The following is a 19,010-nucleotide window of genomic DNA, read 5'->3' as shown; positions in this document are numbered from 1 at the left end:
AAGGGAATCAGAGAACCACAATCCTCTTCAGGGTTGTAAAGATCCTGGTATTTAAAATACAGAGTCCTGGGGGCTGGAGAGATGGCTCAGAGGTTAAGAGCATTGCCTGTTCTTCCAAAGGTCCTGAGTTCAATTCCCAGCAACCACATGGTGGCTCACAACCATCTGTAATGAGGTCTGGTGCCCTCTTCTGGCCTTCAGGCATATACATAGATGGAATATTGTATAATAAATAAATAAATAAATAAATAAATAAATAAATACAGGGATCCTGAGATGAAGCCTCAGACACCCTCCCCAGCAACTCTGCTCCCTGCTCCATGCCCCAGAGAGGACCAAAGGCTGATCCTGCTCCTTGGACCTCACAGCCTCACAGCCAGGGACACTAGGCAGATGCTCCAAAGGAAGGTTTTGGGAGTCAGTGCCACGATGACTCCAGGATTTGTCCTGAATGTCCACTGTAGTCCATCCTGCCTCCAGGTGGACTCGCTCACAAAATTCACACATCACAGACAATAGGGAGTGTGTCCACAGGAGGCTCCCATGGGTCGCATCATGGGGACCCTGATAATTCAGTGTCCTGCTTCCCCAGGGACTGCACCTCCACCTGGTCCTCCGATGTCTCAGCTGCCAAACAAGTCCAGCCTGTCTGGACCTTGTGCTTCTCAAAATGCAGTGCCCGGGCAAGCATTTGCTATGTTCTCAGGGAACTGATGAAGAATGCAGGCTCCTGGCCCCACCCAGACCCAGAAAAACCTGAAGACCCCGGGTGTGACCCCGGGCCTAGGTCTTAGCACATACTCCGGTAGATCTCATATACCCCAAACTTGAAAGCCAACCCTATCCAGTGTCCCAGGCTGCATTTTAGATTTGCCCGGGAAACTTGAGGAACATTGCAACACCTGGGTCTCACTCCTAGCCTCACGTTTTCTGAGGTTGGAACCCCAGCATTCAGTCATCTTAAGCTCTTAAGGTGATCTTACTGTGCCTCCAGTACAGACAACTGTCCCCACCATTTCCCCCACTGCTGGATGGAGCCCACAGCTTTGCACATGCCAGACAATTCAACCCTGAGCAATGACAATGTCCTCCTTCTTCTCCTTCTTCTCCTTCTTCTCCTTCTTCTCCTTCTTCTCCTTCTTCTCCTTCTTCTTTTTCTCCTCCTCCTCCTCCTCCTCCTCCTCTTCCTCCTCCTCCTCTTCCTTTTTTATCTTCTTTTGAGACAGGGTCTTACTCTGGCCTGGACCTCACTATGTAAGCCTCAAACTCATAGTGATCCACCTCTCTCTGACTCCAAAGAACTGGAATCAAAAGCATGTACCACCACGACTGGTTCCACTGACAGATTTTTATAAGAAGTCAAGGGAGATGGAGGTGACAGTTTAGGCCTGGAACCCCAGTACCAAAGAATCTGGATAGCAGGTCTAAGGTCAATCTGGGCTACATAGAAAGACCCAACCACCCACCCCCCAAAAACTAAAAAGGGGGTAGAAAATAGAGAAAGGGGGAGAAAACAAGAGAGGAAGAGGGAGAGAAGACAAATCTAAGAAAACTTTAAGGTAAAATAAAGAATAATTTAGAAAGGTTAAAGGATTCTGAAAGTAATCAATATTAGGGGCCCAGTAAACTGAGAGTAGGGCTCAGCTGAGCCCTGGCTTTCTGGTACAAACCCTGTCCCTTGCCAATCCTGTGACTCCACTGTGTCCCAGAAAGAGGCGGGATGCCGTCATTTGCACACTCACTGTGTCCCAGAAAGAGGAGGGATTCTCAACGACCATCGTACTTGCACATCGAAAGTCACAGCTTTCTTAAGTTGTCAGAGGTCTGTATAGGTGATATTTTAATCTTTATACATGTGACAAACTTGAAACTTGCATTGTCCCAAGTGGGGCCAATCTCAGAGACAGGTAAGGAACCCAGGAGTGAGTGCCACATGCAACAAGGGACTCGATCAAGAAGGGAGGCCCCTCGGGCACACCCTACATCTTTCAGTGTCTCTGGCAGTGGCAAGTAACAGAGACATCTCCTAGGGATAAAAAGCAATAGCTCTGAGCCAGAAAGATCAAGTGTGGCATCTCCTTATCAGGTTGTCAGGGGCAACAGAGCAAGGCAGGAGGGACAGCAGTGGGTCAGATCCTTAGCTGGGATCAGGAGCCAGAGTCTGAGGCAGAACGCCTGTAAGTCAATAAAGAGAGTAGAGACAGGAGAGCGGTGGAGTCTGCAGGTCTGTGCTGTGCTGAAATTTTAAAGGGTTTGCTTTGTGGTGGAGCCAGGGGCTCCTTGACCCTTGGAACACCCCTCTGCAGACCAGCCAGGCCCTGGTGCTGACGAGAGGGACAGTTAATGCACTGCAAAAGGAACAGGTTCACTTTGTCACGTCACCAAGTGTTTACCGAGCACCTGGTGTGTGTCTGGCACCATGTCAGGCGCCAGGACGATGGCAGGAGACTAACCAGGCAAAATCCCCGCCTTCCTGGGCTTGCATGCTGATAGCCACTCAGACCAAGAAGAATGAGAAGGGACAATCAGAGTTCAAGCCTGGAAAGAGAGAGAGGTTGAGTACATGTGGTATGCACACCTGACACATGCGCGTGTGCACAACACACACATGTACACATACGCACACGTGCACACACTCCCGCATCACTTCCCAGGGCACAACCCAGGTTGTCTAAGAACTACCTACTAGAACTGCCTCTTAAAGAGGCCCAGCCCCCAGTCACAGTGGAGTCCCACTTATCATGCAGATAATCGAGCTCCTGCACCACGTTCCAAAGACCATTTAGAAAACAGTAACTGCTATTCGTGCTGCTGAAATGTCCTATTTAGGACAATAGAGGGATAGCCCTAGGCTGTCCCACTGACATCCCTATGAGGTAGAGTCCATAACAGCCCATTTTGACACCAGCCCTGCAATCACATCTACTGGGCACTATGTTCTGCCCACCTACACCCACATCCTGCCACCACCACCCTCCCCTCCCTCTGCCCCCACTAAGCATGCTTTATCCTTCCAGCATCCCCTCCAAGTCTGTCCATCTGTCAAAAGAGAGGATGGGTTCTCTTAGGACTCTAGAGATCCTCAGCCCCTGGGCACTCTTCAGACAGAAATTGCTGCTGACTCTGCCCCTCTTAAGAAGTCATGTGACTTTGCCCACTAAGGGTTGCAACGTGCTGCAACTTAAAATCCTCTCTGACTTTGCTTAATCCCATTGTTTCCCCAACTTTTTGACCCTGTAGCTCTTTATTTCTGTTTAGCAGCTGCAAACACCCCGGAGAACACAGGCCATTATGGTAATGTGTGCTGAATGTGGCTGAAGGAAGACGAAGAAGGATTTATTCTGCCTGAGGTGCTGGCATCCGAGAAAAATACAAACGTACAGGTCTTGAATGATGAGTCAGGACCCAGTAGAAGCAAATCACACACACACACACACACACACACCACAAACACACACCATGCATACACACATACACCATACCATATACACACATGCCACTACCACCACACCACACCACACCCACAGGTACACAGGAGTGGTTAGGGAAACTCCGGGCTACCCATATAGCAGCAATGGGGACCCTTGGTGTAGGCCAGCCTCCAGGAAGACAGACCCAGAGTCTTCATGTCTCCATACTAAGATGCCTATGCTTTATCCTGAAGTCAAAGAGGACCTTCTAGTGTTTTTACGAATAGCAATCACATGGTCAGATCTATGATTCAGAAAGTGAGTTCTGGCAGCTTCTAAAGGCTGGAGGGAAAGGAGAGCCGAGCAGCCAGGACAAGGGTCGAGGCTAGGGGCAATGCAATGAGAGCAAGAGGAGAGGCCTGCAGAGAAGGGGAGGGGGAGGCCCAGGAACTGAACCATACAGGGTGAGAGTGAGAGAGCAGATGGGAGACCCTGTGGACTTGGGGCACGATGGCTCCCTTCCCTCTGAAACACGCCTGTGCGAAGACGGTGCCAGTGTGTCTCCCTGTAGCTTCTAAAGTGTCTGTGAGTTGTCCTGGGAGAATGAACTGGGAGAAGTCAGGTGGGACTATCATGCCAAACTGGCCTCAGGTCTCAGTGTGTATCCCAAGAAAAGTTCATTTTGTCCCTTCCCAAAGTCTGTGGTTTTGAGATCACATATGACAGAAAAGAGAGAGCCAGTGAACTTCGAGATGTTCCAGAAGCTTGGGGCCTAGGAGTCCCCTGCATTATTCACATCCCACAAGCTGGGGCTGGCATGGGAGGCTGAGAGACACAGAGCACGGGCCATCATGCAGGCATTGATATCACTGCCCCCGAGGGAGAACTCAGGAGCTCTTCGGGAATGGCCACAGGGGACTCGTGACTGCTGGAGATTAACGAGAGGACCAAGCAGGAAGCACCCTCGGCTCCTCCAAAGCTGTGTCTAGGGACTCATGACTGCTGGAGGTCAATGGGAGGACTAAGTAGGGAGCACTCAGAGGTTGTCTGGGTACTTTGAGAGAAGACTCAGGGGTTAGTGCAAAAAGCTCCTGTTTCATTTAGAGACAGCATCCTCACCCTCCCCTGCGCCTCTTGGTTCCCACACTGGCAGCCAGTAGCAGTTGGCAAGGTCTGGGCCCACTACAGGCCTGGAGCTCGCCACAAAGCCTCCCCAGTCTAGATTTCTCTGAAGGAGTCTTCCAGAGTCCTCCACTCTCATAGGCATCTGGAAAGAGGCCTCACGGCGTTCTTGTTCGCTTCACTTCAGAAATCCTAAGTTTTGCTACCAAATTACTCAAAGTGAGATTGATGCTGACTTAAACTGTTTCCAGGCTTAAGAATTCTCATCGTAAAAATTTGGTGGAAAATCATGGCTTGAACAGTTTCAGCTTGGGGGTTGATTAAAACTCGGTTTTCCAGCTGGGCGGTGGTGGTGCACGCCTTTAATCCCAGCACTCGGGAGGCAAAGGCAGGTGGATCTCTGTGAGTTTGAGGCCGACCTGGTCTACAAGAGCTAGTTCTAGGACAGGCTCCAAAGCTACAGTACAGAGAAACCCTGACTCGTAAAAAAAAANAAAAAAAAAAAAAAAAAAAAAAAAAAAAAAAAAAAAGAAAGAAAGAAAAAGAAATCTCTGCTTTCCTCAGAACATCTTCTTTAATGAAAACTAGTGAACAGGCACAGACTATGTCTTCAAACTGCACTTGCAAGGCTAGGTAAAGTGTCCCACAGCCTGAGACTAAGTCGTGGAATATCCAGTTTTTGTTCACCATAGCAGAAACTTGCATTCTGAGGTGGGTAGAGAAATGGATGGATGGATGGATGGATGGATGGATGGATGGATGGATGGATGGAAGGTGGGTGGGTGGGTGGGTGGATGGATGGATGGATAGAAGGTAGGTGGGAGGGTGGGTGGGTGGATGGATGGATGGATAGAAGGTAGGTGGGTGGGTAGATGGATGGAAGGAAAGATAAGTAGGGGTAAATGGGAAGGTGGGTGAGTAAATGGATGAATAAGTGAGTGGGTGTATGGATGAATAAATGGATGGCTGAAGAAGTGCATGGGTAGATGAGTGTGTAAATGGATGAATGGATAGATAATGGGTAGCTGCGTGTATAGTTAGGTAAAAGGATGGGAGATAGGTAGCTAAATGGGTGGATGCATGGATTATGAGTGAGTAGGTGAATGGGTAGATAGATGGATAATGGGTAGGTAGGTGTGTGGATGGACAGACGGACGGACGGATGGATGGATGAGCAGTGGGTAACGATGAAAGGATGATGGGGGATGGACAAGTAGAAGTGCCTGTTTTCTAGATCTTAACTTCTCAGCAACAGCTAGTGCTGTAGACAGCAATGTGCTCTAAGGAAAGAGCCCTGCGTTGGGAGTCAGAGTTCCTCTGACATCCTGAATCGCTCCACTGAGAGACACCACCCTGTTCCTCCTTCACTAAAAGACATTTTACTCAGCCTCGGCCAGGACACCTTTCAACCTCATATTCACTGCTTCCTACTTCATCTTTCCTAAGGCTCTTGCCTCTGCACTTGCTATTCAGAAACACCCCTCCGGGATGCAGCACACATACTTACGATCAACTGTGAGGATGGCAAACCATCTCAAGGGCTGCACAGGATTGATGGAGGCAGTATCTCCACGCTGTGGAATCACATGACGGTACTCCAGGCTGGGGAGGTTTACACCTGAGAGCTTCAGCCCCATATTCCCTTTCCTGCTCGGCACACCTGGGGATCCTTTCCCAGGAAACAGGCAGAAGGAGTCGTACCTGCAGCACTGAAGGTGAACCCCAGAATCCAGAACTGAGAACATCACGCCTGTTTGGTGGCACTGACGCTGGAAGTGACAGTCTGAGAGGTGAGGTAGGAAGCATGGCTGTGCACTGGTGTGGTGAAGTCTGCAGAGGACTCCAGCTAGTGGAGTTCTAGCTGATCCTAAGGCTGACTAAGACACAGCAAGCATGACAGTTCCAGCAAGAGGAAGCGGCCAGGCAGCCTGGACACGTATGCATTCTGAATGTTCCCTTCCCACACAAAGCCCTTGGCACTGTATAGAAGGCTGACTAGGCCTAAGTGACTGAGGTTAGCTTGGTCTCTGAGCTATGCAGACATAAGACACAAGGGCCAGCCTTAAAAATTCAGTTTAGGGGAAAAAAAAATACCCCAAGCACCAGCAGCAACATATCAAAGAGAGAACACCACAGTTAGTGCAGGCATCCATGACGGTAGTTACCATGCGTTGATGCTGTGTGTTACCAAAACACAAAAAATACAAAGAAAAGGAAATACTATCTGTTCTCTACAGGAATGTGGTAGTATCTGGAGGCCTCCAGATATTGGACTTGGATAGAAACATACCAACAAGAACACAGATTGTTATTGACAACCATAAATCAATAAATCGAGTCTCAAGAAAGACAGAAAAAACAACATTAAAGAAACAAAATTTCTAAAAATTAAAAGTACAATAATATGGAAAATTTACTGAACTGCTTCAACAACAGATCTGAGAGAGCAGAAAAATCAATGGAACTGGAGCAATAAAGACTTCATGACCAAAGACACAGGGAGGAAAACGGATTGTCCTCGGCTGCCTCTGAGGCAGCATCCACACAGAAACTCGTAAGTAAGAATCCCAGACAAGTGGAGAGGGAGAATGGTGAGGAAAGAATATGTAAAGGAAACATGGCAAAATTTTTCTAAGCTGGAGTAAACTTTTAAATGTCTAAGCAATCTTACTACCCCCATACAGGTTAAAGAAATGAGTGCACTGGTACATCACAACCAATCAAAGGAAAAACAGAAAACCAAGAAAGAAGCAAGAGGAAAAGAATTCAAATATAATTAACAGCACTGCGGGGGTAGGACAGAAGGCTGTAGAATAGCTATTTTAAAAAAAACCTCAGTACCCAGAAAAACTATCCTATCAAAATGAAAATGGAAAAAAGAACAGGAAAAAATAACAGTGTATTAAAGAAGTAATATATATATATGTATATATATACATGTGTATATATATGTAGAATTCCTTGATATGCCTTGCTGAAGATAGAGAGAAAGAAAGAAAGAAAGAAAGAAAGAAAGAAAGAAAGAAAGAAAGGAGGGAGGGAGGAAGGGAGGGAAAGAATGAAAGTTGATGTGAAATACTCTCAATTGCAGACTTCTCTGTTATTATTTTAAAGATGTAGGCAATAAGACAAGCACACGGATGGGGAAGAAGAGAGACACACTGAGACAAATCTAAAAAGTTAGCATTGATATAACAAGTTAAAAGTGATTTTAGTTCACAGACTATTCAAGAATAAAACTCAAATATACAGTGTCCAGTTAGGGTTATTACTGCTGCGATGAAACACCATGACCAAAGCAATTTGGGGAGGAAAAGGTTTGTTTGGTTTACACTTCCAAATAACTCCTCACCATGGAAGGAAGTCAGGACAGGAACTCAAACAGGATAGGATGCCAGAGGCAGGAGCCTCTGCAGACGATGCAGAGACCATGAAGGAGCACTGCTTACTGGCTTACTTCCCATAGCTTGCTCAGTCTGCTTTCTTATAGAACCCAGGACCACCAGCCCAGAAATGGCACCACCCACAATGGGCTGAGCCTTCCCCCATCAATCACTAGTTAAGAAAATGCCCTACAGGCTTCCCTACAGCCCAATTTAACGGAAGCATTTCCTCAATTGAGCTTCTTTCCCTTCAAATGACTGTAACTTGTATCAAGGTGACATAGAACTAACTTTTTAAAAAGCAGGAGATAAAGTGGGACATTAAAAATATTTAATATGGGCTGGAGAAATGGCTCAGAGGTTAAGAGCATTGACTGTTCTCCCAGAGGTCCTGAGTTCAATTCCCAGCAACCGCATAGTGGCTCACAACCATCTGTAATGAGATCTGATGCCCTCTTCTGGCGTGCAGGGAAACATGCAGACAGAACACTGAATACATAATAAATACATAAATCTTTAAAAAAAATATTTAATACTGGTTCATTCCAGCCTGCAGGAATCCTCGAGACCCCAGTAGACATGAAGAAAGTCAGCCTAGGTCCTTAGGCCCAGGCTGGCGGAAGACAGCCACACCCACCTGATGTAGGTCTGCTGCAACGGAGTCCAGCCCAGCCTGCTGGGACCCTCAAAGCCCCAGCAGGCAAGAAAAAAGCCAGCCCAGGTCCTTAGGCCCAGGCTGGTGGGAAAAGAGCCAGAGCCCACCCAGCGGTTAATGGCACCAGGCATGTGGGCCCCATCATTTTAAGGAAATATAGGGGGAAGGGGGGCAGAATGGTTCATACGCCACCGCGGAAGGACACATAAAGGAAGAAAGGTAGATGGAGAGGAATGAGCAGATGTTGGAGGCCAGCTTGCCACCTGGGTCCATTGTGACGGCGGTGAGGAGTAGACTGAGGAGGGAGGTCTGCCTGCCACAAGGAACCATGGTGATGTCCAGACTGGGCTACTGCCAAGAGCCCATCTCTGGGCCTGTTGCTGTCGAGTGCCGTGCTGACTCCAGTGGGCTAGGCTGCCTCCTGGAGCCGAGTTCAGGTCCATGAGTAAAGCTGCCTCTGGGGCCGTACTGATCTGGGTGACTTTTGCTGTCCTGGGGCCATGGTGTCAATCAGGCCTAGGCTGCTGCCGAGGAGGATGTCTGGTTCCGCGGTCCTGCTGCAGCTGAGTTCTATGTTAATGTCCAGGTCCCGACAGTGCCGCCAAAGGCCACGTGAAACCTGGGGTCTGAGTCTCATCTGTGGCCTTGTTGGTGTCCAGGGGTCAAGCTGCCATCAGAGCCATCCTGACTTGAGTGCTCAGAGCTACCACTTCGAGCAAGGATGTCAACCAGGCTAAGCTGCCGCCTGAGGCCACTTCTGGGTCCATGGCCCAGCTGCAGCTGGGGTCTATGTTGAACTCTGTGGCACAGGTTACCACAAGGTCTGGGACTTGGGTGGAGTCAGGGGGCCATGCCACAGTAGGGACTATACAGATATGGGTGGCCTATGCTACCACCCAGGGCCAGGATGTCATCCAGGCCCAGACAGACTGCTGCCAAGGGCAATGTCTGGGTCGGTGGCCCTTTAGCGGCCAGCACCCAGACTGACATATATGGCTTCAGTTGCCACTGAGCACCATGAAAAAGCCCAGGGTCAAACCAGCTCTCTGAGTCCAGGTTGGTGTCTGAGCACCTGCATTGACACCAATGGTCACATAGATGCCCAGGGTTGGGGCCTTAACCTGAGGCCTTGGTAGTGTCTAGAAGCCACACGGCTGCCAGAACCATTCCCACCTGAGTGGCCATTTCTTCCACCCAGAGCCAGGATGTCATCCTGGCCCAGGATGGATGCTACCAAGGTCCAGCTGAAGCTGGGGTCTGTGTTGATGAAAATTTATGGAGTGCTTAGGAAGAAGTCTATACCTTTAAACACCTTTGTCAGAAGTAGAAAGCAGAAAAACAGAGAAATCCGTAAAACAAAAACAAAATGGAATGTTAAAAAGTATAATAAAATTGATAAACTTTTAACCAGATGAAAGGGAGAGAAAAAGAAGCACAAACAAAGGTTATAACAGAAATGAAAAAGGAGACACCACTACCAGTCAAACGGAAATTAGATGGACCATAAGTTCTATAAGGAGAGCCAAGGCCAGCAGCGCAGGCCAGCAACTGCACAACCAAGAGACTGAAGCAGGAGGATTGTGAGTTTGAGACTAGCCTGAGCTGTATAGCAAGATTCTGGAAAGAAAGTGGTGAAGGGGAGAAAAAGGAAGAGAGAGTGATTTAATGTTGATTAATCAAAGAACTAAAGACAACAGGTGCATTTCTGGATATACTCACGGTATCCAAGTTGACTCAAGATGGCAAATAAGGAAATTATCAATTTAAAAACATCCACAATGAAAAGCCAGACTCTTGTGGCTTTCCTGATGGATTCTGATAAATATCTAAGAAAAAATGGGTACCAACACCTGCAGCTTCTCAGGAAAAAAATAAAGAAACTGTTCTCATCGCTGCCTGAAGGCCAAGCCAAATAAACACAGGGAAGGAAATGCAAAAATGAAAACCCTTTACTAAATGAAAAAAAAAAGTCCTTGAAAAAAATACTGCAAATCCAGTTAGTGCTTCACCAGGACTCTGCCCAGTGAGAACTAACTAGGAGTGTGGCTGTTTTAGCATTGGGGCATCAACTAAAGCAGTATCCCACAAAGAAGAAACATCTATCTCAAAAGCAAAGATCTTTGGAAAATTTAGTGCCCGTGTTGACAAAAGATATTTTAATTTAATCTACAAAGGGAACTTCCTCCACCTGGTAAAGGGCATCTCTAAAAGCCCAGTCAGTTTCATACTCAATAGTGAAAAGGAAAATGACTATTAGCCCCTTAGATCAGAAACAGATATGTGTCATGTTCATCAGCTTTAGTCAATGAGCCAACAGATGTTCAATCTGAAAATAAGACAAAACAAACATTCAGTAGCAAATTAAACTATCACTCGAAAGATAGTTTTTATTTATGTTACTAAATTAACTTAGTAACATAGAGGTCCCATAGTCTTGGGCACTTGAAGGCTTGGTTCCCACTTAGGGTGCTGTTTGGTTAGGTTTAGGAGGTCTGCCCTGCTGGAGGAAGTCACTGAGGTGGCCTTTTCAGGTTTCAAAAGTCAGGCACCATCCCCAGCTCCCTCTTTCTGATCCCTGTGGTTCAAGACATGAACTCTCAGCTGCTGCTCCAGCCACCATGTCTCCCACCTGCTGCTTCCTCTGCCATCATGGACTCTAACCCTCTTGAACCATAAGCCCAGATAAATGCTCTCTTCTGTAAATTGTCTTGGTTGTGGTGTTTTATCACAGCCATAGAAGAATAACTAATACAGCAAGGTTGTGTACTGAAAGAGCCATGTATAAAAATTAGTTGTACTTTTATAAAAATGAGCTACTGCTCACGGATTCTTTTCGTTCAAACAGCATCAAAACAAGCAAAATGCTGAGGAGGAAATTTAACAAAAGAATAGCAGGAGCCACACAGACATCCACGAACGTCGCTGAGAGAAATCAAAGATGATTGACAGTCTTTGCATGGGCCCTGAGCTTCCTTGTCCCTTCTGCAGAGGCACCTACCCTCTGAGTCTCAGCATGGCCATCGACCATTGGCACACCTGCCTCGTTGGCACACCACTTCAACCCTGAGAGTTATTCTAAGCAGCTGTCTTTGTGATTGGCATGCTCCCATCACAAAAATGTGTCCACATCTTGACCCTAAGAAGCTGTGAATCTGCCATTCTCTGGAAGCGGGGTCCTTGCGAAGAAGATATGATAGAAATCCCAAGTTTAAATCTAAACAATCTGGTTCAGGGTGAGTCCAAACTTCCTGGCACGACACTCTTATAAAACACAGGAGAGAGAGCTAGGGGGATGACTCTGTCTGTTAAACCTCTTGGTGCACAAACCTAAAGACCTGAATTTGAATCCCCAGGTCCTATATGAAGCCCAGTGTGCAAGCACGTGTCTGTAACCCTAGCACTCTGTCTTAGTCACTGTCCTGGTGCTGTGAGGAGACACAATGACCAGGGCAGCTCTTACAAAGGAAAGCATTTAACTGGGCTGGCTTAGGTTTAGTCCATTATCATCATGGTGGGAAGCATGTGGCGCACATGGCAGACATGGTCCCGAAGGAGCTGAGAGTTCTGCATCTCCTGTAGGCAGCCGAGAACCACTGGGCCTGGCTTGGGTTTCTAAAAACCTCAAAGTCCACCCCCCATCACGTGACACATTTCTTCTAACAAGGCCACGCCTCCTAATCTTCCTCAAGGAGGGCCGTTCCCTGATGAGTAAACATTCAAATATATGAGCCTATGGGGGCTGTACTTAATCAACCCCCACATGTTCCTGCAGCAAGATGGGCATGAGGATGGTGGAACCCCTGATGCTTGCAGATGCTAACAGGGAAAAGATGAGAGCCGATGACCAACATCTGAGCTGTCCTCGAACCTCCACCTATGTGCCCCCAAATGCAGATAATTTCTGAATTTATGCAATATTTGCATAAACATCATACAGCATACATGCAGAAAGAGAGGGAGGAAAGAGGAGGGGGAGCAGCTTTGGAGGGAAGCCATGTGGAGCAGGAGAGGCTGGAGCAGTATACCAGCAGTCTGAGGAACACAACCCTCAGCAACATGGCAGCAGAAGTCGGACAGAGGCCTCCTGAGCCTCCCTCCCAGCTGCAGAAGGAACTGGCCTGCCCACACTTTGTCCTTGTACTTGTGGCTTTCTCTACTGTTACAGAACACTGTGGTCGTTTGTGACAGCAGTCACAGGAAGGGGCGGTAGCGCCCCGCACCCAGCCCCACCCTGACTCAACATCAGTCAGTTCTATTCAGAGGAACCAGATTGTTTGGGTCCAAACCTCAGCGAGTCTCTGAGTCGTCAGCTAGAGCACCCTCCCTGAGACCAGCAGGCATAACGTGGCAAGTGATTTTATCTTTTCTGGAAATGCAGATTTGGCACAGTGGCCTACACCTACCAGGCCTCTGCTGCCTTTTCCTTGTGGCAAGCTCTCCATTGCTTTCTCAAGAGGCTCTTATCACCACAGCCAGCAGAGGCCACTTGCATGAATCTAGAATGACAGGAAACATGGGGAAGGTGGCATGCTCCCACACAAAGTGACTCACTGTTAACGGAAGCTGCCTTTCCATTCCCGCTCCCAGTGGTCTGCATAGTCTTTGAAAAGGCACAGGGCACCCATGGAGGCAGCTTCTTACCTTAATTGAAAGGAGCCAAGCACTGTGGGCATAAACTGCCTTCCCTTCATACCTAAGAAGCTCACACACAGCAGGAAGGAAGCATGTTTTCAGGGCCAGTCAAAGAGAAGTCCAGGTTCAGGGCAGGGCATCTCCTAACTCCTAACAGAGTTAGCAGAACATAACAGCCCCCTCTGCCACATCATCACAGCACCGTACATGGGTAAAGCTTGGGGACCTTACACTCTGGGGCATAAGCCAGTCATCGCAGGAGACAAAATCAGACACAGAGAAGAAAATGCTTTCTACCTGGGGCTGGAGAGGGGCTGGGCAGTTGCTGTCGCACAGACCTCAGGAGTTCTGGAGAAGGTGGTGATGGTCACACAGCAGTGTGAATGTGTCTGATGACCCTGGACCACTTCTGGAAATGGTTTAATTCAAAGTTGTATGGTGTGTATATTTTAATTATAATTTTTAGTTCGCTTCTTGCTTGTTTGAGGCAGTCTCACTATATTGCCCAGGCTGGCCTGGAACTCCCGATCCTCCTGGCTGAGCATCCCAGCAGTCACTCCAGGCATCCCTCCGACCCATGCCTTCTGAAGCATGTGGATTGCCCTTACAGCCCTCACAGCTCTTCCTCGCCAGCCCACGGTATTTCCGGGCTGGGCAAGTGTGCCAGACAGCTTATTCCCCAAGCACAAACTCAAGGGAGGATGAGCTTGTCCTGCCTCTTGGTTTCAGAGGTCTCAGTCCATGGCTGTTGTTGGCCACATCACTTGAGCCTGCTGGTGAGAAAGGACATCACAGCTGGAAGAAACATCAGGGCAGAGAAGCAGAGCATCTTGCCTCATGGCATCAGGAGACACTGGGGAACAACAGGAAGAGGGCAAGATGCAATCATAGAAACATGCCCCAGGTACCTACTTTCTCCAAACAAGCCCTACCTTCTACAGTTCTACCTTCTCCAATAGCCCACTAAGATGTTAAAGACATCAATGAACAACAAAAACATCTTTTTGTTTTGCTTTGGTTTAGGGGTTTTTTTGTTTTTTGGTCTCACTGTATGTCTCCAGCTGTCCTGGAACTCACTATGTAGACCAGACTGGCCTTGAACCCAGAAATCTGCCTGCCTCTGGCATGTGCCACCATGCCCAGCTCAGAAACATCTTTACAGAAGCACACACAAAAAAAATGTACCTTACCACTCCCCCAGGTGTCTCACAACCATAGTCCAATCAAATTGACAACCAAGATCAACTATCCCAGACTGCTCCATCAGTAATATCTGCCAGGAGCTCCCAGTAGAGGTCAAGGCTTAGTGAGAAGTTGGGCCTGCATTAGCAATGTCTATCACGGGCTTAGGAACATCCACAGCCATGTGGCATGGCTATCCATCATGACTTAAGGCACTTAGCCTCCAATGGACACTTGACCTTAATGCAAGGCTGGTGCATGGCATGCTGGACGCTGGGACGTTCATGGAGACTACCTGAGACTACCAGAATAATTTCCAACTGAGGTCATGTGTGTCACAGAGCCCTCTGCCACTCACAGGACACCTGATCTGCCATTCACCGATAATTTCCCTTCCTCCCTTTTCAGATCAGTGAAATCAAATGTAGTACGAAGGGAAGGGAGGATTGCAGAGCTCCACAGCCTGCCAGTTTCTCTCTTCCCAGGAGCCCCTGTTCAGTAACCATGCTAAGAGGTGACTGACCGGGTGATTGAAATATATTTGTACTAAAAATATTTTAAAAAGCCCTTCTCTTGATTTATACCCAAAGGAAATATCACCAAGGAGAATGAGTTTTCAGCTCAAGTAGCTCTTACTCCTGATCTAACTAAATTAGCTCTTTTGAACCAGTGGTTTTGCTCTGATGCCTGTAATAAAAATAACAATAATGTGCATTTAGAGGGCGGTTTATCCTCTCCAAAGCGCAGGCCCTCCGTGGTATACAATCCCCTTCATCCATGCTGCTGATCAGTGTGACAGGACCAGGGAGGGGGAGCTGGGGCCTTGTATTTCCCAGAGGCTGCTCGCAGCCAGCAAAATCAGCAGTTTTCCAGTATGAAAGAAAACCGATTTCATACCTTCCAGAGGTTGAGAGACAAGCAGGCCAGAAGGGTCTTCCTCTGCTTCAAACAGAAGAGATGTCTCCTGTCTCATACCCGGAAGCCCTAACCTACAAGGCGGTGGCATTTGGAGGTAGGTAGAGCTGCTGGAGGGTGAACGGGTTAGATGAGTTCATGAGGGTGGAGCCCCTATAATGGCATTAGCGCCCTTATAAAGAGACACCAGGCTGGAGAGATGACTCAGCACATAAGAGGAGACTCACTGCTCTTCCAGGAGGCCAGAGTTCAATTCCCAGTCCCCACACTGAGCAGCTCACAAACTCCTGTGACTACAGCTCTGACCTCTACCAGCACCAGCACTCACATGCACAGACACAGACAGACACACAAACATATAATTAAAAATAAAGCAAAAAAAATTGAAGACACCAAAGCACATCCTCTCTTTCTCATTTTCCCCCCTTCATTTCTTCCCCCCTCCTCCCTCTTTCCCCCTTCCCTCCCTTCATCTCTCCCTAAAGGCAGCCAGCTGTAAGCTCAAGAGAGAGCCTTCACTGGTATCCAACTAACTGTGGTATCCTGGTTCAGCCTTCAGCCTCCAGAGTGCTGAGAAATAGATGCTGCTACTTAAGCCCCATAGGCCAGTTGTGCAGATGCAGCACCCAGGCTCAGCCCTGCCCTAACCATCACCCTGGAGAAGCTGACGCTCAGTGGGTGAACACTACCTTTCTCTGGACTCATCACCAGTAAGTCCTATGGGAAGAAAGAAGGATCAAACTGACTCCCAGTACATCCCTTGGACTACCACACATCCCACGTTGGTTTTTGTACAATGCTCATGTTGGTGTTCCCTTAGCCCTGGCTTGTTCTTCCTGCTCGTCTCTTAAAGCTGATGCTTGTTTTTCCAGGAAATCCTTCCTGACACCTACTCTCCCAGAGGTGGTGTTCCCATTCCTGCTGCAGGTCCTGTTGCTCTGCTATTCCTAGGTGTGTGCTCATCAATCTCTGCAAACTACTGCTCCCCAACAGAGCCCGGATGCTGCTCCCACTTTGTGGCCACACAGTGATGCTGAAAGTTATAAAATAATCCCACACTAGTTCAGAATTATGTATAATACAGTGTTAATTATTTAGGAGTAGACTCACAGATCACAGTTCTAGATCACAGTCCTCTGCATGAACAGGGAACAAGAACCAAATCTAGCAGCTGGAAGTGAGAGCAGGAAGCAAGAAAGAGTGAGTGCATGCTTTACAGCTGCATTATAGTATAAGAGACCACGCCAAAGTGGGTTGCTATCTTAAAAGCTATTGGTTGCAGAAGCTCCCACAGACCCTCCCCTTTTTGTTTAAATAAAAGAGTTCCAAACCCAATACAAAACTGTGTACACTAGGAACAGATATCAAGTATAAAATTAGAATTACAACCAGAATAAACAATATTAAGCAAGGAATGTATCCTAATGTTTTAATAAACAATCTATTAATGTTTTAATAAACAATCTAGCCTAAGGAGTCTAAGTCTTGTATTGGAAATTGCTTGACTAGATCTTAAGAGGATGGTAACTATGACTATCCAATCTTCAGCCCCATCAAAGGCCTGAGAAGGGAGATAATATTACTTGAGTAGGCATGAAATGCAATCAAGCACCTTCCAAAAGGAGCAGTAGATGACAGAGACAACTGGCTGCCTGAGCAATCACCCAGAGTTGCAGTGTTGAAGCAACCAACTTTAGCTAAGACCTAGAGTAACTAACAGACCATTTTCAGAGGCAGGAAATTTTTCAGAACCATCTAACCCTGTCTAGGCAAGGTTTGGCAGTCTTTTTTTCTTGTATCCTGCTTGTCCAGTCTGGACATTGTGTATTTTGTCAGTGGTTGAGACATGGGCAGTTCCTTGCTCAAAGGCCAGTTGTGCCAAGAAGAAAACAAACTCCAAGTGGAGTGTCTGTGGTGTTCAACACTTTCTCAGAAATAGATCAGTGCTGCCAAGAGCAATCATGCATCACATCAACAGAATTCTAAGTTATTTAAAAGCCATGTTCTACAGATCTTGGAAGTGGTTGAAGGTTACCTATCTATGCAGAATACAATCTCTATATATCTAAAGAACCTAATTAGTCTGACTATAAGTATAACAAACATTAATGACTATTGACCTATAATATTTAATACCTATATAATTTAAAGATTAAGACTTCATATCAGAATATTAAACAATCTTTAAACAACTGTGCAGTAAAGGAGGACAATGACCTCAAAATATAAACAATGTATAAATATCTTGATCAGAGATAAAATATATAATGCAATATGATAAATATATTCTAAAACTGCATCAATATACAAAATATCTTAAACAAAGGTAGAAACATGCATGCATACAATCTGACAAAATAACTTTGCATAGGTGTACAAATATTGTAAACAGAAATAGGAGCATATTCAATATAATAAATATAATTTGAACTCATATCAATATACAAAAATTATAACAATGTTCATTGTCCATAAATAATAGCTCACAAGTATTCACTCTATTACTCACTATTATTATTTTTAGTGTGAGTAAGTTCACACTAATCTACCTATTATTCCATTCAGTTTTCCCTCTTTTTTTTTTAGATCTCTGGGCCTACATAATTTCCACCCCAAACCCCAACCCTATACGAGTAAGAATCAACTCCTAAATGGTGTCCCTAACCATGAGGACAAACTTTGTTGGGAGAAGGGACATCATCTTCTAGAATTGCTTCCAGCCATCAGATTGAGGGCAATGTTCTTTCTATGGAATCCTGTAAAAGAAAAATGATGAATAAGTTTCAAGATTGCTGTTTTGTATAATTGCAAATGGTCTCTAAGTAGTTGATAGGGTTTGGGGGGTTTTTTGTTTGTTTATTTGTTTGAAGTTCTTATTTGGAGTTCTGGCCAGAACGTTGTAAGAAGGTGCACCATTTCTGCAGCTGGTACCCAAAACCCAATCTCATAGCAACGTTATCAGCATTATAACCTCATACCAACCAGGTGGAGTCATTGCTGTGAGGCCCCACGGAGATTAATTGAAGCCATTTGTGTGGAGTAGCCTTATTGCTTGAAGCCCACATTTTCACCATTTCCCTGATGAAAGGTGAATGTAGCCCATAAGAAACTATTGCTTGTTTAATTTCTTTCAGATCACTCATACATATTGGTTCTCATACATATTCCTTGAGCACCTTAGGGTACTTTGTGCCAGATGATCTTTCTGAGGAAATTACCAGATATGAAATTAAAACTCTGTGTAAGTCATCCCAGCATCTTGCATGTACTGATGATGCTAAATCCTGTCCTTGTACCTTCTGTCCTTGCTCATCAATTTTAATAAATTCCTCAATCTTTTCAATTCTTTTTACTACTGTCTTTTGTAAAATCTGAATCTCCTGTCCAGTATTCTGTTCTAATGCCCTCACTGAGGATTCCAAGGTATGAAACTTGTCCAGTAAAGATAATGTCTTATCCTTGGACATAATTTTGATTGTGTGCATATTCAGCACAAATTCTTTCAGATAATTTTGTTAAATTAATACTATCCCTCTCCATAGTATTGATCCCCTTAACTAGCAGTTCATTATTAGTCTGTAAAGACTGTATTTTTTTAATATTTATTTATTTATTTATTATGCATACAATATTCTGTCTGTGTGTATGTTTGCAGGCCAGAAGAGGGCACCAGACCTCATTACAGATGGTTGTGAGCCACCATGTGGTTGC

Source organism: Alexandromys fortis, unplaced genomic scaffold (genome assembly GCF_014885135.2).
Source record: "Alexandromys fortis isolate MF-2015 unplaced genomic scaffold, M_Fortis_MF-2015_v1.1 scaffold_7, whole genome shotgun sequence".
Taxonomy (NCBI): domain Eukaryota; kingdom Metazoa; phylum Chordata; class Mammalia; order Rodentia; family Cricetidae; genus Alexandromys; species Alexandromys fortis.
The sequence above is the reverse complement of the archived record's forward strand: the minus strand, read 5'-3'. Positions refer to the sequence as shown.